Source organism: Typopeltis vanoorti, chromosome 12 (genome assembly GCF_054136105.1).
Source record: "Typopeltis vanoorti isolate ZY-2024b chromosome 12, IOZ_Tvanoo_1.0, whole genome shotgun sequence".
NCBI classification, from domain to species: Eukaryota; Metazoa; Arthropoda; class Arachnida; order Uropygi; family Thelyphonidae; genus Typopeltis; species Typopeltis vanoorti.
In genome coordinates, this window is record NC_143560.1 from 63,409,653 (window position 1) to 63,434,474 (window position 24,822).

The 24,822-nt window shown below is 34.6% G+C and overlaps 1 protein-coding gene across 2 annotated transcripts in view; it reads right to left on the minus strand.

The window, feature by feature from the left end:
* The window catches only part of LOC150100841 (glutamine synthetase-like), a 50,137-nt gene extending 26,730 nt beyond the window's left edge, over positions 1–23,407 (minus strand). Inside the window, exon 1 of one of the 2 annotated variants that reach the window (XM_090401699.1) lies at positions 23,253–23,407. The gene's annotated coding sequence lies outside the window, so the exon portion shown is untranslated. Of the gene's footprint in view, positions 1–6,562; positions 6,708–23,252 lie in introns of those variants that run through there. The other variant, XM_090401700.1, reaches the window with a different exon arrangement.
* Between the last annotated feature and the right edge of the window lie 1,415 nt (positions 23,408–24,822).

Consider the following 24,822-nt stretch of genomic DNA (forward strand, 5'->3'; position numbering starts at 1 on the left):
AATATGCTTACATAACTACCTGAAATTGCCTGCAATCAAGGTTTATCTTAATGTTTATGTTGAAAGCTATCACTATTCCGTCATTTTTCTGATCGCTCTTTCTCGAATATAGCATAGAATACACACACACACACACACACACACACACACACACACACACACACACACACACTGGGGGGAGGGGGAGCTGTTAAAATTTATAGCTTATGGCCATAGCAACCTTAAATCCTGCCCGGTGAAGATGGTGCTTGTCTTTAATTCTGCCTACATTGAGTTTTTCACTGTTCGCCGTTCGCCTGGTTCTTGACGAAAACAACGGAGGTGTTTTTAACCGGCGACTCACCCTAGCCGGTATGACACTTCATGGTGTATACCATAAATGCTTGTTTCTGGTTTAAGCGAATACAGAATACAATTTAGTTGTCTAAGTGCCGCATTGCCAACCCATTCTCATTCATTTCTTCAATCCATTCTTTGCATTTCTTAAAAACTATGTAGAAGGCTCCTAATAAAATTAACATATCATAGTTTTGATCCTTTAGCGATCCTTCTTAATTAAATTTTAAAATAAACTTCTTAATTTTCCAAAAGATAATTGAAATTAAAGATAATTTATAATTTCACACTATGATATAATGTATAACTTTCAGCTTTTAACATACTTATTTATCCCTCACAGCCTTAGAACTGTGTGCCCATTCTAGAAACGGCCATATATTTCTAAATATATGGCCGTTTTATGGAATTAATGAAATGACAACCAACAGATCGTTTAACTGTTCCATTGTTTAAAACAGTTCAGTATCTAGCAGTTCATTTCAAAACTTCATTTTCTTTGATTACTAGTTTTCTTGTATTGCAATCAAAGAAAATTGGCAATAAAATTCACACAGATAGAAAAAAAAAACATACTGATTCATTTAAAGTATTTATTAAAAGATATCAACGTTTTACTATTAATAAGTAGTTAACATATGTAGCAAAATTATATTAACCGTAGCGCAATTAGTGGGAAAAGATGAGGGCATTTCGACTGATGTTAGCCAGTTTCGTACGGATTTCTCTCTCCTTCCCGCAAGGCAGTAAACAGGAAGAGGACACACATTGACATACATAACAGACCTGGAGATAAGAATTAATCGCCCTATCTAGCAACCATTAGGTTTATAAAAACCAAGTTTACTTCTGCTTTTTTTTTTTTAATGTGGTTACCACCCACGAAAGGTTATTACTAAACCTATAGTACAATCGTACCGTGGGTGGGGCATGATTTTTTTGTCAATTTTATGTATTTTTTTGTAATTTTTTTAATTTTTATTTTTTATATGGTCTGGGGGAGGAGAACCTAGTGGAAAAGATGAGGGGCTGTCTTTAGAAACATTTTCATTGCTTCCTCTCCTTTTTTCATTTAATAAGGTTTATAAATAATATAATTATTTATAAACCTTATTACATTGGTTTATAAATAATAAGTATTTTATTTATATAAAATAACATATTAATAAATTAATACATTTTAGAGATAAGTATTAATATGTATGAAGAAGTCGAATGCATAAACTTTCATATTTCGAATAACATTATAACTGAGGCTAATTAGATATAATTTAAAATGTATTATTCTGCTCACTGTGTCTTTGAAATCTAGGAGGCTCATAACTTACCGCCTGACATAGTGCTGAGGTTAATGAGCATAACCGGAATAGTAATTAATAATAAATCTGCATTAAAATAGCATTTTGTTTTAAATTTCATCATGTTGAAAATATTGATGATCATCAGCATGTAAATGGTTAACACGGATTGAAAATAATTTCCACAACTTTTGTTATATAAAACTGCGTCAGAAATGTCTACTATTTATAGTTTCATCGTCATCATCAACAGTTTTTTGTAACCACTGCTGGACGAATACATGACTCATTATTTAACCGATATTGTACCTCCCTGCTCAACAAATGGTAATAATATCCTTTCATCTCATCATCCCATCTTTGGATTGGTGGACCTGATCTTTGTGGTCAGTTTTTCGTGTCCTTGTAACGTGCTATTTATAGTAATTAATTTTTACACTTATAGTTTGGAAATTAAGTTTTCGGATTCCTACTTGAATGCACTCTGGAAAATGAATATTTTAAATCAAATATGTATTTATTTTAAATGACATTTATGAAGAAAGTCAAAGAGATGTTGAAAAGCAAACACTATACATGTCACTAAGCGCAAATTATGCGATTGAAGTTATATGGATATCATTTCGCGTTGTCCTAGATTGGAAAATACTCAAATCCTTTATTGTTATTTTTGTTTGTTGGAAGTAAAAAGTCGAGTTTTCGTTAGGTGGGAATACTTCGACATCTTAATATTGGACCGATTTAACTGGAGAAGTCGATAATGTTCATTTTGGAGATAGGTGAAGGTGAAAGGAATTAATGTTAAAGTAGCCACTGAGTGTATAATTTTATAATAAGCAACATTCTTTAGATTAGCTAAATGTTAATATTCCTTGAGTGAATTTCAATGACAGTCTTACTGTAATTTATTATCAGGCACTGTGGAAATTAGGCCAGCCATATGAAAGTTGTTATTTGGTAGGTGTAAATTATTTGCAAATCTTTGTAAGCAGTTGATTATAATGTAAATAAGCTCATATGTGTAGAATGGACCTACCGGGAGTCTGGACGCCACGCAGGTAATAATCAAGGTCATGATAAAAATAGTTTTTTTTTTTTTTTAATTTATTTTTGCAGAGTCCAAACAACTTCCTCTATTTGAAAATAGTTTTGCATTATACCATACAATTCATTACATTAAAAACTCTCCACGTCTGGTTAGTCTTATTTGTTTTGGATATAAGATCTCAAGGTCTCAACGTAGGATACTGTATTGTATTGTATTGTATGTGGTAGTTCATAGGCTGAAAAAGTTATTTCCACATGTATTATAACTAAGATGAAAAGCCAAACTGCTATTTTTTTCTGGTGAGGTTGATAAGTTGTGTGTTTTTACATTATGAGAATATATCAAGAATAGTGAGGAAGCTTGCTCCACCTTTGCAACGAGTTGCCTTGGTGTGGCACTACCAAGTGGTCACTTACGCTTGGATCTGCCGACAGTTCGTCGGCATGAAACGTTCAGATCGTAGTTTTCGATCTTAGTTTCGCTTACTGGCTGAAAAACAATAAGGGATTTTTATCCCTTTAACTTATTTCCACATGTGTTTGATGTAGCGTTGTATTTAAACCGAAGCTCGAGACTTTCCACATTTCTCTCTCTCTCGATAAAACAAAATATCCACAAAATGATTTTAACTTGCAGATCTAATTAGGTCTTAATCGATCATCCTTAGGCACTCCTATATCCAAACGGATGATGGACTTGATAGTTTAAGTATTAAAGTTGCTAACTCCTGAGGGTGCATACTGCAAATATGCGTTATAAATTAGTGCACCTTCAGCAAGTAGTTTTTACTAAATTTAGTGGTTTTGAATTTACTCTCAAACTAATGGTTTAGCGGCTGGATAAACCTAAACATCCGTACAGTTTGGGCCTAGACACTGTCCACTTTTGATTGACGTTTGAACTCCTCATGTGTGATGAGTTAATTTCATCCCAAAGCGCAAGTTCATTGCCGTGTGTATTGTTAGTTTCATTATATCTGTGAATCATGAAGAAACTATAATTATGTAGTATTTATGATGCTTTAAAACAATGCATCAAAAATCTTGAAGAAAGATATTAATAAAGAGAAGAAGGTTATTGTCTAAAGAATTCTTTGCGCTGCGATGAGTTAAAGAAGCGATATCCAAAGTTTATCCTACCTGGTTGCAGCTGCAGTGATCATTAATCACTAAGATACCTGTTGCCACCAAATCCACACTAAACTTCAAATTAGCACATTAGCTGGAATACTGTTACATACAGAACTCACTTTACGAACTCAAGCACAATTTATGTGTTTATTATTTTTCTACTTTAATTGATTTTCGAAATACGCTACCCAAACACACCTAGTGTTAAACCATTGTTCCTGAAATAGAAGTCAACAAAGATGCCATGTTTAATCCGACAGTAGAGCGAGAAGGCAGTTGAATGAAGGTAAAACGAAAGAGGAAAAAAATCGGGAAGTTGTCAAGGTTGAGGCCGAATTACTTTGGAATATGGCCAATTAAGGGGATAAAAATAACAGAACATGCGGTTTCTTTAGGATTCTTTCTGTATTTGCAGAATATTTTTAAACTTCCATACGAATGTGTTTAATTTTACCAGTCATGAACATAGATGAATTAATACATAAGTAATCACAATAAAATTAACAGAAATCATTTGACTTTGAGAAGTACGATATTCTTATTGCATTAGAATATCACTATTTATTTATAGTCGAAACATTGTAAGTCTGCTATATACCACAATCAAATGAAATTTTTTTGATTTCAGTGAACAATCTCAGAATCTATTGATGCTTTACCAGGTTTTTCGAAGACTGTTGTAGCACTCGGATTATAATTTTCAGTTTACATTGTGCTTATTATGACGACTCTTGATGAGAAGTTACTCAAGTATAGATTCCACACCTATCTGGTGTTACGCTGAGAACAAAACTTTTTCTTTTAATTATCAAATGTTTCAGAAGAAAACCACAATGAAAGTCACCGCAGGAAATATATTAGTATAATAATTAATACAAACAGTCCCCAAGAACCGATCCGCAGGTGAAATGAATATCCAAACAATAGCATTTTCACAAATAATAAATTTGTATGATACGGATTTGCCTGCGAACATACTCTTGATGGCTTGGACCCATCAGTTATCAGTTCTGTATTCCACAGCTGAAAACTGTTCTGTATTCCACTGGAAATAACATATATCCTAACTAGACATTGAACCGAACGATACAATAAGGATTATCACCGAAATGCTAGCGATCTGTCATAATCATCGGCTGTGCCAGAATTATACACGCTCTATCTATTTTACATGATTACGATACTTCCCCCTCCATCCTTGTTTGAACGACTTTTTAAGTAGAGAAAACTTCAATAACACAGCAAATCTTCTTCTGGAATTGAATGATTTAAAAAATCGGGGTGGGATGAGTCTGATGTCTCAACAGATTTCTTGTTACACGATGATCCTAATGAAAGAATGCATAGTTTCGAACTTGACCACGTTCGACTGCTTCAGAACAGCCTGCTGTAGATGTGTCTACCTGTACCACAAATCTGACGACTGCTCCATGTCATTGTTGCTGAAGTGAACCGCAAACAATTGCCCACCTAAATGATTTTGTTGCCTATGGTTTCTAGGTGAATTGACCAAGCTACATGAAGTGAAGGACGATTGATTCTTCAACTCATATTGGGCGGCCTAATTTGTGACATGTGGACATATTTCTTACTGTTCATAATTTCACTGTCGTGTAGACACCAAATTCCCATTTAGTATCACACAATTAAATATGTGAATCATTGTCTTGTCTTAAGCTTTTCACGAACCATTGAGGTTCTTTAGCTGTGGACTTCACAACCGCTACCGTCTCGAGGAGAAAGGTGGTCGGACCTATGCCTGCCGGTGTGTCCTATGTCTGTAGATGCGTGTGTTCACCGGACCGGTTTGCCTGTTCTGGGGGACGAAAAACCCGAGTTTCCGGGTGAAAAAATCCCTACCTCCGCATGAGACCGGCTAACTCATCTTTAGTCCAAAGAGACCAGATGAAGAACCTCTATCTGGACTTTAGTTGGACGGGAAAATCGAACCCAGGTCTTTCCGACAAAAGGGCTTCATGTCTATACTGACCGAGCTCTTGTGTGATTCATTATTGTACACAATAATAATAATAATAGGGAAAAAAAGCCATTTAAAAAAAAAATAATTCGAGGAAAGGGGAGAGGAACAGTACCGAAATCACAGATGCTCATACACACTATTTCAGTGACATCTTTTTTTTCTTATTTAGGAATATAAATAACAGGACCGCTGTTGAGCTATATGCCACTCCTAGATCTGCAGTGGTTGCCGCTCTTAAATTCAAGAAAATATGTAAAATTAAAAAAAAAATAAACGTGTTTTTCAATAGTTAAAGACAATTTTGCTGCCCTCCAAACTACGGCATTGCCGTAGTTGTGACCGACTTAGTAGGTTCCTACTACCCTGATAAATAATTATGCGCTATAAGCTGCAGTGAAGTTTTCATTTTAGGGTCATTATATAATTTGCGGTATTTATATATATTTAAAAGTATTGATTTTTATTGTACATTTTATTTTAAATTATTAATTGTATTATACAACATTTTAAAAATAATATTTGGAATAGGAAATTAGTTATTTGTTTATGCCAGGCATGCCTAACATACGGCCCACTGATACTTTTCAAAGCGGTCCGCCAATTTATATTGAAATTCATAATTTTCTGAATAAATTTTCAATACATTTTTACAGATAAAATCAGTATTGTCTTGAAGGGAAAAAAAATAGCGAAAAAAAAAAAAAACGCACAACACAACATTTAACAAATAACTAAAAAAGTACCCGAATAGAACAAAATAAAATCATACCTTTCTTCTCTTTGAATCATAGACATACACTGCTCCCACTAATCCATTATTTTAGAAAACATGTTTTTCTGTTGTTCACTAATCAGTTGGCTTATACACTTTGCGTTCCGGTAGTTCTACACGCAATGTGTTGTTTAATATCATTGAGAGCGGAAGAAGTGTTTATGAAAAGTATTTTTCATAAACACTTCTAAGAATATGAATATACAGTTATTTATATAATAAATAAATTACATAAAAAATGGAAAAATGCTGGATATCCCTACAGGGAGTGTTTTTACGAGAAACGGAATGACTTTTATTTTCTATTCCTCAGAAAAACTATGGTCGAGTAACACATCACTAGGCTTCTCTCTCTCTCCTTGACCACTTCCCATATATGGCATTAATGAGCTATATGGTTCTGCTACCATTCGTTCATGAAACTGAACAGTATTTGAATCTCATCTCAAATAATTATTAATGAATTTTAATTGTACAGGAGGAGACAGCATTGTCCTCTCACTACCCTCCATAATTTGGGAGAGTTAATACAATAGGTATCGCTAATTACAACACTACGGAGATAAATTCGTTATCCCAAATGCATGAACTGTATTTCATAATCCGAAGAATCTGAAACAGACAACAAAAGAACTGGTAGTTCTTAAAGTGACAACACTCCAAGCATAAGCGAGAACTCGACATTTTTTGGATACTGATGCACACCACTAGATAGTATAAGCGTATAATTAGTACAAGCGAAAGAAAGGAAACTTTCAGGACATTTTTCAAAAGCTTTGATTCTGCAAAATGAAAACCAAAACCTTTCCTAGCTCATATTCTTTAGCGAAATAAGCGGTGAGCTTTTTTTACCTTGTATACTGCTATAACCTTTGATATGGCGCAGTATGACCTTTGCTGGACACCATTAATATCATAAAATCTTCATCATTATAGCTTATAGGATTACTTCGTTATTGTAAAACACATTGACAAGCAGAGATAAAGAGGTTATTATATCCCTTTATAAAGTCTTGGTACAGTCCTATCTGGAGTATTGTATACAAATCTGATCACCTGGCTTTGTTAGAGATGTGGAAGAGGCGAAACAGATCCAGAAGCGAGTGATCATGATGGTTGCGCGTCTATGGGATGTTCCAAATGATGACAGATCGAAGATTATGGGTTAGAGAGGCTGGTTGATAGGTGAATAAGGGGGGGATATGATGTATATGTAAGTTGCTTAGGGGGATTTTATAAACTTGATACGGAGGAAATTTTTTAGTACATGACTACTGTGTGAAAAACTTGGGGTTATTCCTTGAAATTAAGTAAGAGCGTAATTAGCAAGAGCATGAGGACCATATTTTTTGCTTGAAGAGTGGTGAATGAGTGTAGTGGATTGCCAAAATCAGTTGTGAGAGCTTTGTCGGTGGGTGAGTTCACGAGAACAGGTATTGTGCAAATGATGGTTAGTAGTCCTACGATGAGTCTAGGGGACTCCATGGAGGTGGTCATTAATAATAATCATAATAAACTTTGTATGCTTAGCATCTGCATAGTTACTTTCCCCCAAACTCATTGAGGATTGGTTATATACATCATCCAGTAACTCTGGTATAAAATATTTCAAGCACAATTAATGAGTAGAAGAATATTGCGTGTAATCTCACTTTTTTATATCTTGCATTTACATTCTAAACTGTTGGATGTCATTTCCTTGTTAAGATTTGAAGAAAGACGTAATGGCTAGAGTGGCATAGTGGGATAACTAACAATTATAAGATTTGCTCAGAATATTTCTCTGATATTTTAACATGCGCAAATATAGGAGAATAAACTTAATTACTGTAATATTACAAATTTCTAGATCCATGAGTATATCTTAGGCAGTTGTACTATCCTTCCAAGAGATTATAAAATATCGTTAGTCCTATAATAATGCCACTAGTCATAGCTAACTAGAGAAATACGAAGCATTCTTCTCTTGCGACTTATTCGTTATTACAATTGCATACCAAAATGTTTTTGTATTTGGGACAATAGTGTAGACATATATTTATTATCATGTCTTAGCATTTTGCATAATTTAGGTGCCTTCGATATTTTTAATAAAATATTCTCAAAATATTTTATTTAAAACTCCAAACTTTCTCAGTATTCGTTCAGCCTTAATGAATATTGAAAAAACAACAACGGTGAAATGGGCATGGAACAGTGGCGGCTTGTACATAAACACTGCGACACTCCCAAGGAAAAATGACAAATTTAATTTTTTTTGTGTTTATAAATAATAACAATGCTTACAACATTATATAAATGCAATACAACATGTTAAAGGTTACAGCTTATGTTTCGACATTGATTGAATAGTTAATAATTGGAATTGTTCGATTAACGCTTTAGATTACGAAACAAATGCACTGCGATCTAACGCAGTGTCGGAATTATCACGTTCGGTCAGTTCCAGCTAGACTCGCCGATATTCGTTTGCACTTGTCGCCGCACGTAACACTGCCCGTTGACAGTGTCGCTACAGATAAATTATATGCTTGCGTGCGTTATTTCTGTGAGATACGAAACTTTTATTATTGGTGTGTGTTCGTGGCGAGGGTGAAATATTTTTGATAAATCTTATTTTATGCTGTTAAAATAACATATCATTATTTATTACAAGGCTGAATTATGACGAGTGTAACTGTTGAAAATACGAAAAGAATTATATTTTCTTAATTATCGTTACACGAAACAAATGCACCGCGATCTAATGCAGTGTAGGAATGGCGAATCGGCACTTCCCGTTGAGCAGTGTCTCTACAGATATATTTTATACGAGCGCGCGTTATTTCTGTGTACGAAACTTTTATTATTGATGTGTGTTCGTAGTGAGGGTGAAATATTTTTAATAAAGCAATTTTTGTAATATGTAAATTTACTTATTAATATTGGTTACTGATTAGGAAAAAATGAATTATTTTTTTCTTATTTTGTATGTGCAGCACCCCCACTTAAAATTTTCATCGGTCGCTACTGGCATGGACTGAAATCAAACGGCGCATTCTTCAAAATACGATGTTTAGCGACACATAAAGATGTGAGAAAATTTACGAGAGTGGTCTGAAAAGTTCTCAGCCTAACAATGAAAAAACGAATTTATAATTTCAAAATTATTTTTATTTTTCAACATAATCTCCCTTAAGACTAATACATTTATTCAGCAATGCTCCAGCGCCATTACCCCGTCTCTGCAGTGGTTCTCAGTAAGATTCTCAAAATACCCCTCTACAGTTGCAATCACCTCTTGATTCGAAGAGTTTTAGTTTGGGGAAAGAGATAGAAGTCAGAGGGAGCCTAATCTGGGGGAACAGGGCGGATGTTCCAACAATTCATAGTGCAGATCCCATAATTTTTCCATTGCCAAAACACCTTTGTGTGCAGGTGCATTGTCCTGATGAAAGATGATTTTTTCTTCTGCAAACTGGGTCTTTTCTCACGAATGTTTTCGTCTAGTCTGGTTAAAAAATCGGAATAATATTCCCAGGTTATTATTTTACCCTTTTCAAGATAATTAATAAACAAAATGCCTTTAGCATCCCAAAACACCGATGCCATGACCTTTCCTGCTGATGGAACCGACTTTGTCTTCTTTGGCGTTGAACAACCGGCTTCTCTCCACTGTTTTGGATACTGTTTGGATTCTGGTGTGTAATGGTGAATCCAAGTCTCATCCATAGTAATAAATCGACGCACACAATCTGTTTTATTTTTGTTAAAACGCTCCAAGCACTGTTTCAGAGATTTTCATGCGAGTGCGTTTTTGATCTGCTGTGAGCAAGCGCGGCATCCATCTTGCGCAAAGCTTTTTCATTTGTAATTCTTCATGTAAAATATATCCTACACTTTCTTTTGAAATGCCTATAGGCTTAGCAATTTCACGCACTTTAACTCGCCGGTTTTCCAATACCATACTGTGCACTTGGTCAATGATTTCTGGTGTTATTACGCTCTTTGGACGTCCTTCACGCGGATCATCTTCAAGGCTGGTACAACCACGTTTAAACTCTGCAGCCCATTTCTTAATTGTCGAAAACGAAGGAGAAGAGTGACCATAAACTTTTGTGAACTTCGAATGAATTTCTTTTTAAACCTTCTTTTACAAAGAATTTTATAACCGCACGATACTCAATTTTATCCATTTCAAGGGATAAACAACACTTTTGCTTCAGATATCTGTATAAAACAGACTACTTGATAGAATGACTTGCAGTTGCACATGGATGCTTATGACAGATGTAACTTAGAAAAAAAAAAAAATCGTGCCGACAGTGTTACTATCAATGGTTGAGGCCAAGAACTTTTCAGACCACCCTCGTACTTAGATGTACACGATAAAAGAAAGTTAAGAAGCTGTAACGTCTTTTTTAAGGAAAAAAGAATTCTAAAAACGTCTTGGTGCATACGACATATAATCAACTTCATTAATTGTTGTACAAGATTTAAGCAACCGTAGTTACGTTTTTTTTTTTTTTTTTTTTTTTTCCCCTCAGCTTGCTTTCATGTAATGCGATCGGTTGTTTCAGCCTCCGTAGCTCAGTGCTTGATTCCCGTCCATGACGTGAGGAACCTTTATCTGGTCCCTTTGACTAAAGGTGAGTTAGCCGGTCTCATACAGAAGTAAAGGGTATATTCACCCGGAAAACCGGACTGTGAACACACACGGATCTACAGTCAAAAAATACATACTAAATCCCTCATTAGGAGGACTCGACCAGTCCTAATTGACGGATGAGGAAATTGGGAGGAATCCCACATAATAACAATCGGTTGTTTGGTAGTCTGCTATGAACATCCAAACGCGCTTTCATTTCAGCGAATAAAGAGATAAAGAGATGTACGGAGTGATAATTCGGTATTTCTCAGTCCGTCCGTTCAAAAGCTTCGTACATTGCTCCTCAATACAATACACAAAGTAGCAGCTTAGATCGCTGATAGAGCTTCCACTTGGAACAGCATGTTGAAGAATATCTCCAGAATAAAAATGTTGCTATGCAATCAAACTACTAACCATACCAGTATTTTCTACATACGACACACAATCTGATTATGTATTAAGAATTTATTTACGCAGCGTTTATCACTACTTTTTTCTTAAATCATCTTATAAAGTCTTCGTATGATTATACTTAATGAAAATTTTTTTATTTATTTTTGCATTAAAAAGATCGCAATTTAATTTTATTTATAATAAACGAATGAATAGCGATGGCCTTGTGCTAATATGCTGAAACGAAGTTCAGCATGAAGTACATCTCTAATTAGTCAATAATAATGTGTGTTCTGCTTCTTCGGCCATGAACGCAGTATGACCGATCAAATTCCGTTATGGGTTTATTCGCAAGATAGCGGGCGCCACTCGTGAGCTATGTTCTGTTGATCAGTGATTTCTGACCTTAAGCTACAAAACCTTAACTAAATCCATGAAACAGCAAAATCGCTCAATTGCGCAACAAATGTTGCCATACAAGTAGTAGATAGAATTGCTCATTAAGTTTGCAAGATCCTCAGGGTTTTTGTACAATTTTTTTTTTTTTTTTTTTTTTTTTTTGAGGGGATGTAGCCAGTTTAAACATATTTATTTTTCAACAGGGATTCGAGATCCTGCAAAATTCTTTTAGTGATTGCATTCAGGTGAAATCATTCAATTAACGTATCACACACGCACAAAAAAGAAAAAAAATCTTTATAGGAACAGGACCACGCCATTATATAAATTTCATAAGTTATTTGTTGCGAATAAGCCCCTTTTAAGGCAGACCTTCCAATTGCAAGTTAATGATGAATTTAGAATTAAGATTTAAAGAAAAAGGACAACAGCCCTAGAACCCCTTGGAAATATGTAATACCACTACTACTAATAATAGTGAAGACAACACAGCGGATAATGGGAATGATGCAGAGGACATTGACTTGTAGAAGTAAGGATGTTATGGTTCCTTTGTATAAGGCTTTGATCAGGCCACATATGGATTACTGTGCACAGTCACCTGGTTTTCAAAAAGATGAAATTGCGTTGGAAAAAGTTCAGAGGCGATTGACTAAGGTGGTTTCTGGTCTCTGGAATGTAGAGTATGAAGACAGATTGACAAAATGCAATTTGCAGAAATTGGTGGATAGAAGGAGGAGGGGGGAATATGATCGAGACATATAAGCTGTTAAGAGGTTATTACCAGATTAATGTCGGGGAGATTTTGCACAGAACGGACGAGGATAGCAGGAGAACAAGAGGTCATTCCTGGAAGCTGTATAAGGAGGGTGTGAGCAAGGGAGTGAGGAGCAGGTTTTTTTTTAAATGGAGAGTAGTGAGTGATTGGAATGCTTTGCCCGAGAGTGTAGTGTGTGCAGAGACAGTGAATATATTTAAGGCACAGTATGATAAACTGTGTGTATAACAGTGGACCTCTCACGATGAGTCTTTGACTCCATGTAGGTTTTTTATAATAATAATAATAATAATAATAAATACACAGCAATAATACCATTTCTTATGAATGTAGTAAGTCACTCAAATATAACTCTTACCTTTGAAATTTTTCTTGCCATCCTCCACGTGAATTTTGTGTGTTTGTCAACGTGTTTCATATTAGTCTACAACGTTGATCAATATCACGCAACAGTAACGGCTAAAATAATAATAATAACCTACAGTACAGTATTTGCTCATTGCTTTCACCTTTCAGCTATGGACGTTTATACTGTATATATATATAAAATTCTCAAACCTTGGTGGAAAATTAATTTAGGCGCATGCAACACTGGTAATTCTGACAATCCTGTGTTGCAAGTATGTACTCACACTAGTTATTATTATCCTCCAAGTCTTATTCGCCACGTTTATTTATTTTTTGTATCTTCCGCCCGTACAGTAGGCAGGATAATTTTTATTTAGTATGGTAGATGGCGTATAGTACCGTTCTGTGTTAATGTAGGATTAAGTAGTGGAGATGGTGAGAAGTTACCCTCCCCCAAGGAGTACCAGGACTCATCCCATGATGAGTCCTGGTAATCCTTGGAGGTGTCAAGTGATAACAATAATAATTTTATATTTTTCATCATCATCTTATACCCTCTTTTACCTTGCGGTGTCGAGGGTCCATTGATCGTCGGACCTCACTCCGTTTACAGGATAAGGTGGTCAGCCTTATACCCGGGTGTATCCCATGGCCTGTAGTGTTGAGTTCTCAAGGCCAGTTTGCCTGCTTTGCGGGATGAAAACCCCCAGAATAAACTGGGGAAAAAACCCTGCTGTCCACGCCCAAGACTGGCTAACTTGGCTATGGCTGAGGAAGATCCTTCAGCTCCTCACGTCACCGACGGGAATCGAACCTAGGACACTCCTTCCCCAGGCATATGGTTGCGAAGCGCACAGCCACTAGGCTAACCGCGCGGACTTTATTTTTGTAAATTTTAAATTTTTTATTTTTTAAAAGTCCCAAACTTTGCTCTAGAAACCAAGACCAAATGTGGAACTTTATCGAGCCACTTCAGGCTTCCAATAAGCGGGATGGCGCGCGCACGCACGCACACACACACACGCACACACACACACACACACACACACACACACACACACACACACACACACACACACACACACACACACAAAGGCGATGAAATTCGCATTCTGCCTAAAGACTCGCAAACATAATGTCCACGGCTGGATTCTAATCAGCAAACGTTGGTTGGAAAGCGGATATGTTAATTACTCGGCAAACCAGGCCAGCACTCTTGTACTTTTTTTAAAAAAAGCTGAATAAATACTTAAATATAAAGAGCCAATAGGCCTCATTTCGGCGATATAAACATTATTTAAATTAAGGGGGTATTAATTCCACATGTTTAAAAACCGAATAAGAAACTCAAAGATTGGAATCAGAGAGTTTCATGCCGAATATAGTAAACTATAAAAGTATCGGCGATTACTAGCGTGAGCTAATGCAAGTAATCCTAGTAAGTAGTACAATCTCGGGCAACTCGCAGCAAAGGTGGTGAAGTTCTAATCGCTATTCTTGGTATTTTCCATAATGTAAAAAAAAAAACACATTTCCTAGGAAATGTATGCTGTTATTACATTATAGTGGGAGGTCACTACCCAGACCGGTTTCAGCCTTACATTACGGAAAATTCCAAGAATAGCGATCAGAACTTCACCACTTTTGCTGCGAGTTGCTCGAGATTGTACTACGTACTAGGATTACTTGCATTAGCTCACGCTAGTAATCGCCGATACTTTTATAGTTTACTATATTCGGCATGAAACTCTCTGATTTCTATCTTTGAGTTTCTTATTCGGTTTTAAAACAATGTGGGATTAATATCCCCTTAATCTGAATAAATATAATTTACACTCAAGCTCGCACACGCGCATGGTACTAATTACAAATCGTTAGTCACTTTTCACTAGCCAATCGACTGTATTTTACCCGAAGTAATATTAGAAATTAATTATGCCTTATTTTCTGAAAATATTATAACTTTTTTTTTTTTTGCGAGACATCAAATTGTTGTTAAAATCCTGGATAATTTAGGAAAAGTGGAACACTTGGGAATCCTATTTAAAATAACATTTTCATCCACTAAAATTAATAATCTTTATGAAAATGTTAAAAGTATTGTTTCCTGAATTCATTTGCTGTTACTTTGCTATAAATTATAAGACGTCATACATTTTCCTATCTTTCTATGAGTCCTCCTGTCTTTCCATCTTAAAACGCTGTTCGTCGGATGGAAATTTAGCAAATGAAGTCATGTGCTTTTATTTTTTATTTTATTTTTTGATTCCATGGCGGTTTGGTGATAATAAATGTCGAACTAACCTATTATCAGCAGAAACAATTTTAATAGTACCATATCACTGAACTTCGAAACTGAGCCATAATGCTGGTGTTATCTTCAAAATCCATCTTACCTTTTTAAGCAATAAACAATGAAAATGAATGCCAAAGAAATCATAACACTACTAATTAAAATACGAATATATCCATATAATGAATAATAGTGTGTGTGAGAAAATGAGCCAAGGATTTTAACACAGCTGTCACGCTTCACACAGTCGGCATTTATCTACAACAGATAATTAATATTTTTTTTCGCGGGTGGGGTGGGGGAGAAGCGGGGGAACACTTTTCTGATCCCAGAGTTTATTTTGCTTAAGTATATCCCCCCCCCATATGCAAATCCAACTCAAAAGTTGTAAATCTCTAATACATTAGTACTAGGTAGGTGGATCACTTTTTTTTTCTTCTTCTTCACTTTTTCAAGTCACTCTAAGTCTCCATCTTTATAATTACCTGTGACAAATTTGAGTCAGCGAAAGATCGCTTTCGACGTTAAATAAAATTATTTCAATTATTAGCGGAAATTAAATTTCACTTTTCCCTTAACATAATAGGAGCAATCTCATGTACGGTCAAGTAACTTGTAAAATACACGTAATCAATGTTCTAATGGGGTGGTTAATCTTATCTGCATTATCAAGGTCGGTTTGTCTGTTTTACGAGATGAAAACTTTGTTATATGGAGATAGTTTTCCTTTAAAACTATCTCCATATTTTTAATTGAAAATACCTTTATGAAGATTTTTCGTCCAAGATGGATTCGAACCCGGTTTTTTCTAACTAATGACCATCGGATACCCACATGGAATTCTTCCCTTTCAGAAATTTAATCCGAATTAATTTAATAAATATTTCACACTTTAAAAAGAGGCCGATATTTGAATATGTGATTTGAACAGTTTCACAAAACAGAATTCCATTGGGAAAAAAAAGTAATTTTTTTCAACTGTCGAATTTAATAATAATATTAATAATAATCTCGTGTTAAAATTATAACCAAACAGGTCATATAACAATTTACATTTATTTAAACCAGTTTCCTAGTAACGCATTTTGCTGAGTTTTCCTTTAGCTTCTACATCACATGAACAACGACATCTGTTTTTGTTTTTAAATTTTCTCTCTCTCTTTCTTAAAACTATTTTGTAATACGTCTTACGTATTACAAAACCAGCATTCTTAAAACGTTGCGTAATAACTTGCTGCTAAGATGTTTTTATTCATATATTATTTCATAATTACCCATAGAAAGTGGATATGCCTGCTGGCCATTCGTTAATTTGTTTTCCTGGTCTTAGCCAAGAGCAAGAAATTAAACTCAAGTGGAAATTCCTGTTTTGTATTTTTTTTTTTTTTTTTTTTTTTTTTTTTTTTTTTTTTAAGCACTTCAAGTTGCATTGAGCAACTTTGTGTGTTGCGAGTTGTTTACGAATGCAAAATCTGTTCAAGTAAAACGGAAGAATAACGGGTTATTTATGCCCAAATTATGACTTACGTCATGACATACAAGTCAAAATATAAACTGCTTTTCATGAATTCAGTGGCGAATATATTTGGATAAGTCCGCACATTTTGAACCTACATCTGTTGTATGGCTTATCAATTTGAAGCGACCTTCATGCACTTTATTGATAAATAATGCAGAAACAGACGATTATCACCAGCTCACTTTTAAAGATATTAGAAGCTACTTAGTCTAGAGGTATAAAATCGCAAGTTGAATTTTCGTATTACCATTGAGATAAATTCGAAACTAAGCATCTCTTTCATATTTGTCATGCAATTGAAAATGTTGGAAAGGGCTATTTTATGTATCACAATATCAGATATTACTTTCGATGCTTTTTGTCGAACTACTGAAATGATGGTAAACATTTGATAACTCGTAAACACACGCCATCTTGACTATGTTATGCATACAGCAGTACGATCCTCAATGCTGTTATATATATATATATATATATATATATTTCACCCCCCCCCATTTTGTAGACGAGCACTTTGATCTAATATTTTATTCATATTGTTATCCTGTCTCTTACAAATGACTTATTTCTTGAACTCAGCTGCCTTTACATTTCATTCCTGAACTCCAAAATAAATCTTCCAAATAAACAAATATCCATCCTCCCTTTTTTAACCATTTTGTTTTATGAAAATAATACTTTGGAAACTGACATAGCATAACGAATACACACATAAAGATGGATATTTTCTCATAATATTCATCTTTATATAAATAGGAAAACGATACAGAAAAAAAAACCGCAATATATACTGCTTTCAATCTAAAAGATAACTAAACTCAAATTATAGGTTGCATTTTAAACAGTTCATGGTGCTTTTGTTCTTTTTTCCATTATTCCCCACATATCTGTTGAACTGAAAATAACGAAGCGGAAAAAAAATCTTGGTAATGTGAATTTGCAAAAATATATATGTGGATATATTTTTCTGCATCTCTCCCAAAATATGTATACTTGTCCTCTTTTTCTATCGTAGAGTTGGCAAACCTGTTCTCCCCTCCCCCTCTTCCCGACTTTTTTCGGGAACTGTTATGTTCCCATGTTTTCAAAAGTATTGAGTAATACAGAGTCTAGGCGAATGATTGCATACATATTTTGGACACCTTTGGCCCGAAACATATCACAATCTATACGGCATACTTTCCGCCAATTGTAAGATTCATTGCGTCAGAGAAATGCTTGTCCAGGTTTCAAAGTCCAGTTCTACGCTGCCTATGGTGATAAGTATTAACGTTTTTGATCTTGGGAATAATATAGACCACTGATGATTAAGATCCAATGAAACCCTTAGGCACTTTGGTGCTCCTAGAATTTGTGATGCTATTTAAAAACAAAGGCCTACGATATACAGAAAAAATGTTTCATTCATAAAATAATGTTATCTTCTCTTTTTTAAAAGACAGCACGAAACTAGCATTTATTTCTCATCTTGTAATTCGTTTTTTTTTGTTTTGTTTTGTTCATTAAGTGTACTTTTTGCTTTTAATTCTGTATATCATTCAACTTAAAAAGCTGTGGCCTCAAGCAAGCGCTTATATGTTAATCTGATACAGGTGCAAACTGTGATCAACCATGAAATCTCTGGTCTTCGTTACCGCTACCGTAATTCCAGACAAAACCAATAAATAGCCTTGCTGATGCAATATCCTTCATGCAGTAAACATGTTTACTAGTCTTTTGTCATGTTTTGTATTGGGGCAAGCAATCGCTATTATCTTAAATTCGAACTCCGTTAATCCCTGATCTTAGTTGCCGCACCATAACCCTAAACCAGGGCAGTGATCCTATACGTATACCGATACCGATAGAAAGTTTTTTAACTTGGGTATATTATGTATTCAAGATACCAAGTAATTTTTTATAAACTTGGTTTTTAATCCTATTTCGCAAGTGAGCAAACAGACAAGTAAGTCAAGTTTGCGCCTGCATGTAGTGCAAGTCTGAGGCAACTCATGGTAGTGCTACTGTAGGCAACTCGTGGTAAAGGTGGATTAAGCTCTGATCATTTTCCTTAGTATTTTTCCTTTAATGTAAAACACATCCCCCTGCGGAGATGTATGATGCTATGCATTAAAGGCAATGGTCACTACCCATACCGGTTTCGACCTTTATTGAGGTCTCGTCAGTGGCCTCAGAGTGGCATGGTAGTGCCACTCTAGGCAACTCGTGGTAAAGGTGGATTAAGTTCTGATCACTTTCCTTAGTAGTTTTCCCTTAATGCATAGCATCATACATCTCCGCAAGGGGATGTGCTTTACATTAAGGGAAAAATACTAAGGAAAATGATCAGAACTTAATCCACCTTTACCACGAGTTGCCTCAGACTTGCACTACGTGCAGGCGCAAACTTGACTTACTTGTCTGTTTGCTCACTTGGGAAATTGGATTAAAAACCAAGTTTATATAAAATTACTTGGTATCTTGAATACGTATACTGACATTTCGTTATGTGTTATATTGTGGCCATCACCTTTCCGTTAAACTCGAACTCCGTTGAGAATGAACATTTGCAAATAAACTATTAGGACTATTCAGAAAACATGTATTATCTATGATCAAGTTACTCGGAACTTACATAAATACAGAACCATGGCTGATTTATGTACTCTCAAGGGCCACTTTTCTTTCATTCAAATGGCACCAGAAATAAACATTGGAAAGTAGAAAAGAGATTATTACTGAAATGAAGCAGGGGTTAAACATTTTACATGATACATTTTCATTTTTACAATGTAAAATATTTATTATGATGATGAATATTATTATTCAGTGCACCTTCTAAAGTTTTAGGACTCATCATGGACAGTTACATCACAGAGACAAAAAAAAAAAAAAAGAAAGAAAGAAAAAGCAATAAATGCCCTATTTTGTTTTGCTAAACAAGAATACTATGTAATACATACATAAAACAAAGACACCAGGAAAACGATCAGGATCTACGATACTGTTGCGGAACTTGAAACGTAATGCTTCACTCTCTAAGAAAAATGCAATACCCTGACAAATAATGTTTATTATATTTTTAAATGATAATTCCGCTCAATAGTACATTAGAACATTATATTAGAATTTACAACAGCATTAACCTAATCAACTCATTTTGTAGAATACTTATTTTATATGCTTCGTATAAGCTGTAACCTGCCTTACAAACTAAAATTCTCTCTAATCCTGATAAGAATGATACTACGAATGATCGCAATCGTTTAATTAAGATTTGATAGTAAGTGCTGAAAATAGTATCCAAATTACAATAGAAAGAAATTAATTAGTAATGTAATCTAGCAGAAGCCCTTCGAGGGTATTTAAAATGATTCTAGAAATAAAATAAAATAAAATACAAGCTTGAAGAATTTGACTCATTCCTCTCTGAGCAGTACTCGTTTGCTGCTCACATAAGAAATACGTTCTATGAATCTCCAGGACTTTTACATGTGGACATCATAACATATCAACCACACAGTACGATAAATTATATAAATGAAACTAATATTATGTATGTACTCTGATTCCTCTTTTTTATTTATTTTTATTTTTTTATTTTATCTCACTTCTGGTTTATCAATCTCTGGTATAATAGGGTTTTTCCCTTCCTGGAAGAAATTCAGTTTTTTTTTTTTTTTTTTTTTTTTTTTTTTTTTTAAACTACCATATGAAACATTGCCACGATTACACATATAATACTTATATGGAACACCATGTGGGATTTTTTGCCTATTCTTTTCTGGGTAGTGAACTACTTGCGATAGCGAAAGGTAGAGAGCAAATACTTAAAAAAAAAAAAAAAAATAGAAATAGAAATCATGTACAAGGAAAGTTTACATCACATTTTAGCGCCGTAAGTGCGCTAGATAACTGAGACTACTGCTTTAGAGACTAAACACGAAACTTTTTCGAGCCACTGCCTCCAATAGGAAGATAATGATAAAATCACCAAGCGACCCATGACCACAGAGGGATTGAAACTTACAGCTGTTGGTTGAAGAAGTCAGTACCATCGATTAACCGATTTCCATTTTTGGTAATCGTTAATCGATCTTCAAAATAAAAGTTATAGATAAAAGACTGCCCGTCACGGAATGAAAATATATATTAAGTATATTTTCTGATTTTTTTTTTTTATTTGATAAACTTCATCTACTGTGTAAATCGTAACGAATAATTTTGACTTCTTATCGGCAATTAAATAAGCATCAGACTGTAGTATGTGATCTATCTAATGTTACTCATCTTTTGTAACGTTATCTTCAGAGGCCAGTTGTGGACTAACAGAAATGCGACAAAAGAAACAGCAATTCGCAGTTACCAATCGATTAACCTAGGATGTACACCTTCGGGTGAAGTTTATAATATGCTCGCACTGTGTCACCGTCATCATGATCGCCAGTGGCTGTTTTGCACTTTTCTTCAGCTCCTCCAAATTTTTTATTTTTTTAATTTAATGGATGCTAATCAGATACATTACAGAATATTAAAGGTTATGAAAATGCACTGATCTCAATTTTTTTTTCTTTTTTTTTTTCCAGTGAGGATATCGAAGGATATCTTGCTAAAGTTACCTCACATGTTAAGAAAGTATTTGAACTCTGTACCGCCTGATAACATAATTGTATAACAGCATAACGTTGCATCTCAGCTTATGATATTGAGTGGTCTTCTCAGTTCAAATTTTAATGGATTAACATAGGGGATGGAGGGAAAGCACTTTTTGCCCTAGGCAAAAATAATTTGCCTAGGACCAAACGTTCTTCAGAAATGCTAACCGTCAGAAGAAAATAAGTCTATTGAGCAAAAATTTGTAAAAATAGTTGATTTGGTTGAGATCAGATGCAGACTTCCTTATGTAAATGAATTCATGCCATTCCTGTATCATTCGCTATAACTTCAGGAATTTACCTTAGAGCAAATTTGTCCCATAACGATCTGCCTAACAACCAACAATGTGTATCACACATTGCCACCATCTTAAGATGGTGCTTTCTAAAACTATTAGATCCCCCCCCCCACCCCAGGAGAGGTTTGCATCAATGCGAAATAATGCCAAAATAACAACTTAACCCCACATCACAAATCACAATACCATGTATATATCAACAGTACAACTGAAAGAAATAATTCTCAGAGCTTTACAAAATATCACACAATATATGTGAGAACTATAAATCGTTTTTGGTGGGGGTCATTCAGTGTACGTAGAAGTGCCCTCTGGAATGTTTTGTTTGATATGCTTTGTATCATTTTCAAGACTGTCATTATTCTATAAAACGTTTTCAGTACTTCACCCTCATTCTTAATACATCTTGGGTTTAAAGGGACTTTTGGAACAAACTGTACATCTCATGTTCACAGAGGACTTCTCAAACATGTATTCCTGAATAATTCAAAAATTAAACAGATATTTTGAATTAATTCGTAACATGTGATATATTTTTATTAACTGTCTGTTTCTATATCGTAATAATAAATCTTCGTATTTATTCATTTATTAATACGCATTAGGTAAATAAAATATTTAATACGAAAATTATTTATTAAAATAATGCAAAGAATAATCCAAAAGCAATGATAAATATTCCGGATAAAGGCGGTACCACCATAAAGTGTGAAACCATTGTCCTAAAATATGAATTATAATAGATGAAAGGTAAAACAATTAAATTTACTTATTTTGCACTTCCTGGTTAAAAATGAGCGTAATTATTTTCTCAGCCTCTTTATATGACCTTAAGAAATAAAATCTATTCAAGACTAAAGGAAGGTGCTTGCTTGCCATGAGAGAGAGAGAGTTGTGTATCCGGATTGGTAAACAAGATCTGTTTCCTTGTTATTCAGAACTACAATAAGTTGTTGTTCAGTGACAACTTGTAATACGATGCTAATTGGAAGAGCATACCAGTGTTTGTTAATAGAGAAGAGACAGTGCTCTACGAATGGTGGATGTCTATCTTGTTAGTACCGATTTTAAACGTTTTAAATAGGAGAGGGCGTTACAAATAAGTTTTGAAATTATTTGACATCCAACTTTAAAATCTGATTATGGCAGTAATTCTTTCTGTTACTATCACGAATATGGTAACCAGATCACTACTTTTATTGAAACATATTGATCTAATTAATTTTGTCTGCTGGTGATTTCTAAGGTCTTAGCCCCTTCCATTACCTCCCTCCCCGTTACTAATCTCATATACTGGCCCCCGAAACCGAATAATTCCATTCAAATGCATTAATAATCACTGATCTGACATATAAAAAAAATAAAAAAATAGAAAGAAAACAAAAGATACTAACCTTTCTTTATAAGCTCTTCTTTAAACAATCACTGTTGTCACCCTTTGTAGGTACTTTTGTTTCTGCTACTACCGTATGCTGCACCGCCACTTAAGAGAATCTATTCCGGTCTTGTGAGCGTTTTATATGACTGCCAAGTGTTTCTCGGAGAAACACAAACGACCAAGTGCGACGATGGTTTGCTATTGGATCTTATGAGAAACTCAATCGCAACTACTGGAAAGCTTCCAATGAACATCACGGAGGCGGGGTGTCTCCTTTGACACCCAACAGCAATGATGACGTCGTAACAATAATTGAAAGTGGATCAGTTGCGCAGGAGCTAATCGAATAGTGGCAGAAGCAATAAATGACACGTGCCACACGTCAACACATCGGGAAGTTTGTTCTCTTAGTTGTTCGCACATATAAAAAATGGTAACGAAACTCAACTCGATTCAATATTATTATTAATCCAAGTCACATGACAACCAAGTGTGTAAATTTGTTTCATGAATTTCCCTTAGGCAGTTGACAGTTTTATTCACTTTAGGAAAACCTGATAAGTCCAATAGATCAACAAGTAAATGCCATTAGATAAGAGGCAAAGTGAATTAAAAATTACGATAGCAAAAACATTTCTGGGTAGTAGCTTGAATTTTCTCTTTATTTTGTACGCTAGAAACTTTGCCCTGAATCAAATTGCACTTTCCAAGCATAAGATAAAGAGATTCTAGGAACTTGACACAGTAATATAATCAATACTTCAAGCCAATGTTCCTCAAACATTTGCGGCTAGTTTGTTATTTTTTAAATGTAATCTAAGGATTTTAATTATATATAGCGAGCAATCATGATATGCTTATTTTAATAAATCATCTGTATGTGTGAGTGCCTAATGAAGGAAGGAAACAATAGAGTACACAGGTATATATTTATGTAAATACTATTAATTTCATCCGCATTACAAAGGACTTTTAAAATTGCCTCTGAGTACCCGTGAACAGAATCTATTCACTCTAAACAATGAATCACTGTATACTGTAGCAGAACATTTCTTATATTCCCAGGTTTAAAATCTTTAAGTGCTTTATAATATAAATGTAAGAATATTTTATATGCTATTTTTTAAATGTGTAGAAAATCAGTTTATACGTGTATTTCTACTTTGCTTGCTCTTCTGTGCATTTTTTCCCCTTCTCGATCAATAGTAATTTCGGGTAGTGTATCAGCACCCGATATTTTTCGTGGAGTACCCGCATACTGGTATCAGCACTCGTTGCAATTCCTAATATACAACAAAGTTGAAGGGGCAACTTTCTATAAAATTTTAAAAGTTTCCAAAAGTTTTATCTGGAAGTCGTATAAAGCTCGATTCTATGTGGTAGGCATAGAATGAAATGAATACTGGTGAAGAAGGTAACGTTTCTATTCGAAGAAATCACAATCAGATACGTACATTGTTATATTGACAGGCTTTTGAAAGTTTGTATGTCTTTGACCCGATTTTGTTTTAGACGAAAGCATGTGGCGTAGATTCCCAAAAATTATTTTATAAAAGGTCTTCAAAAAGTGACTGGTGGTTAACACG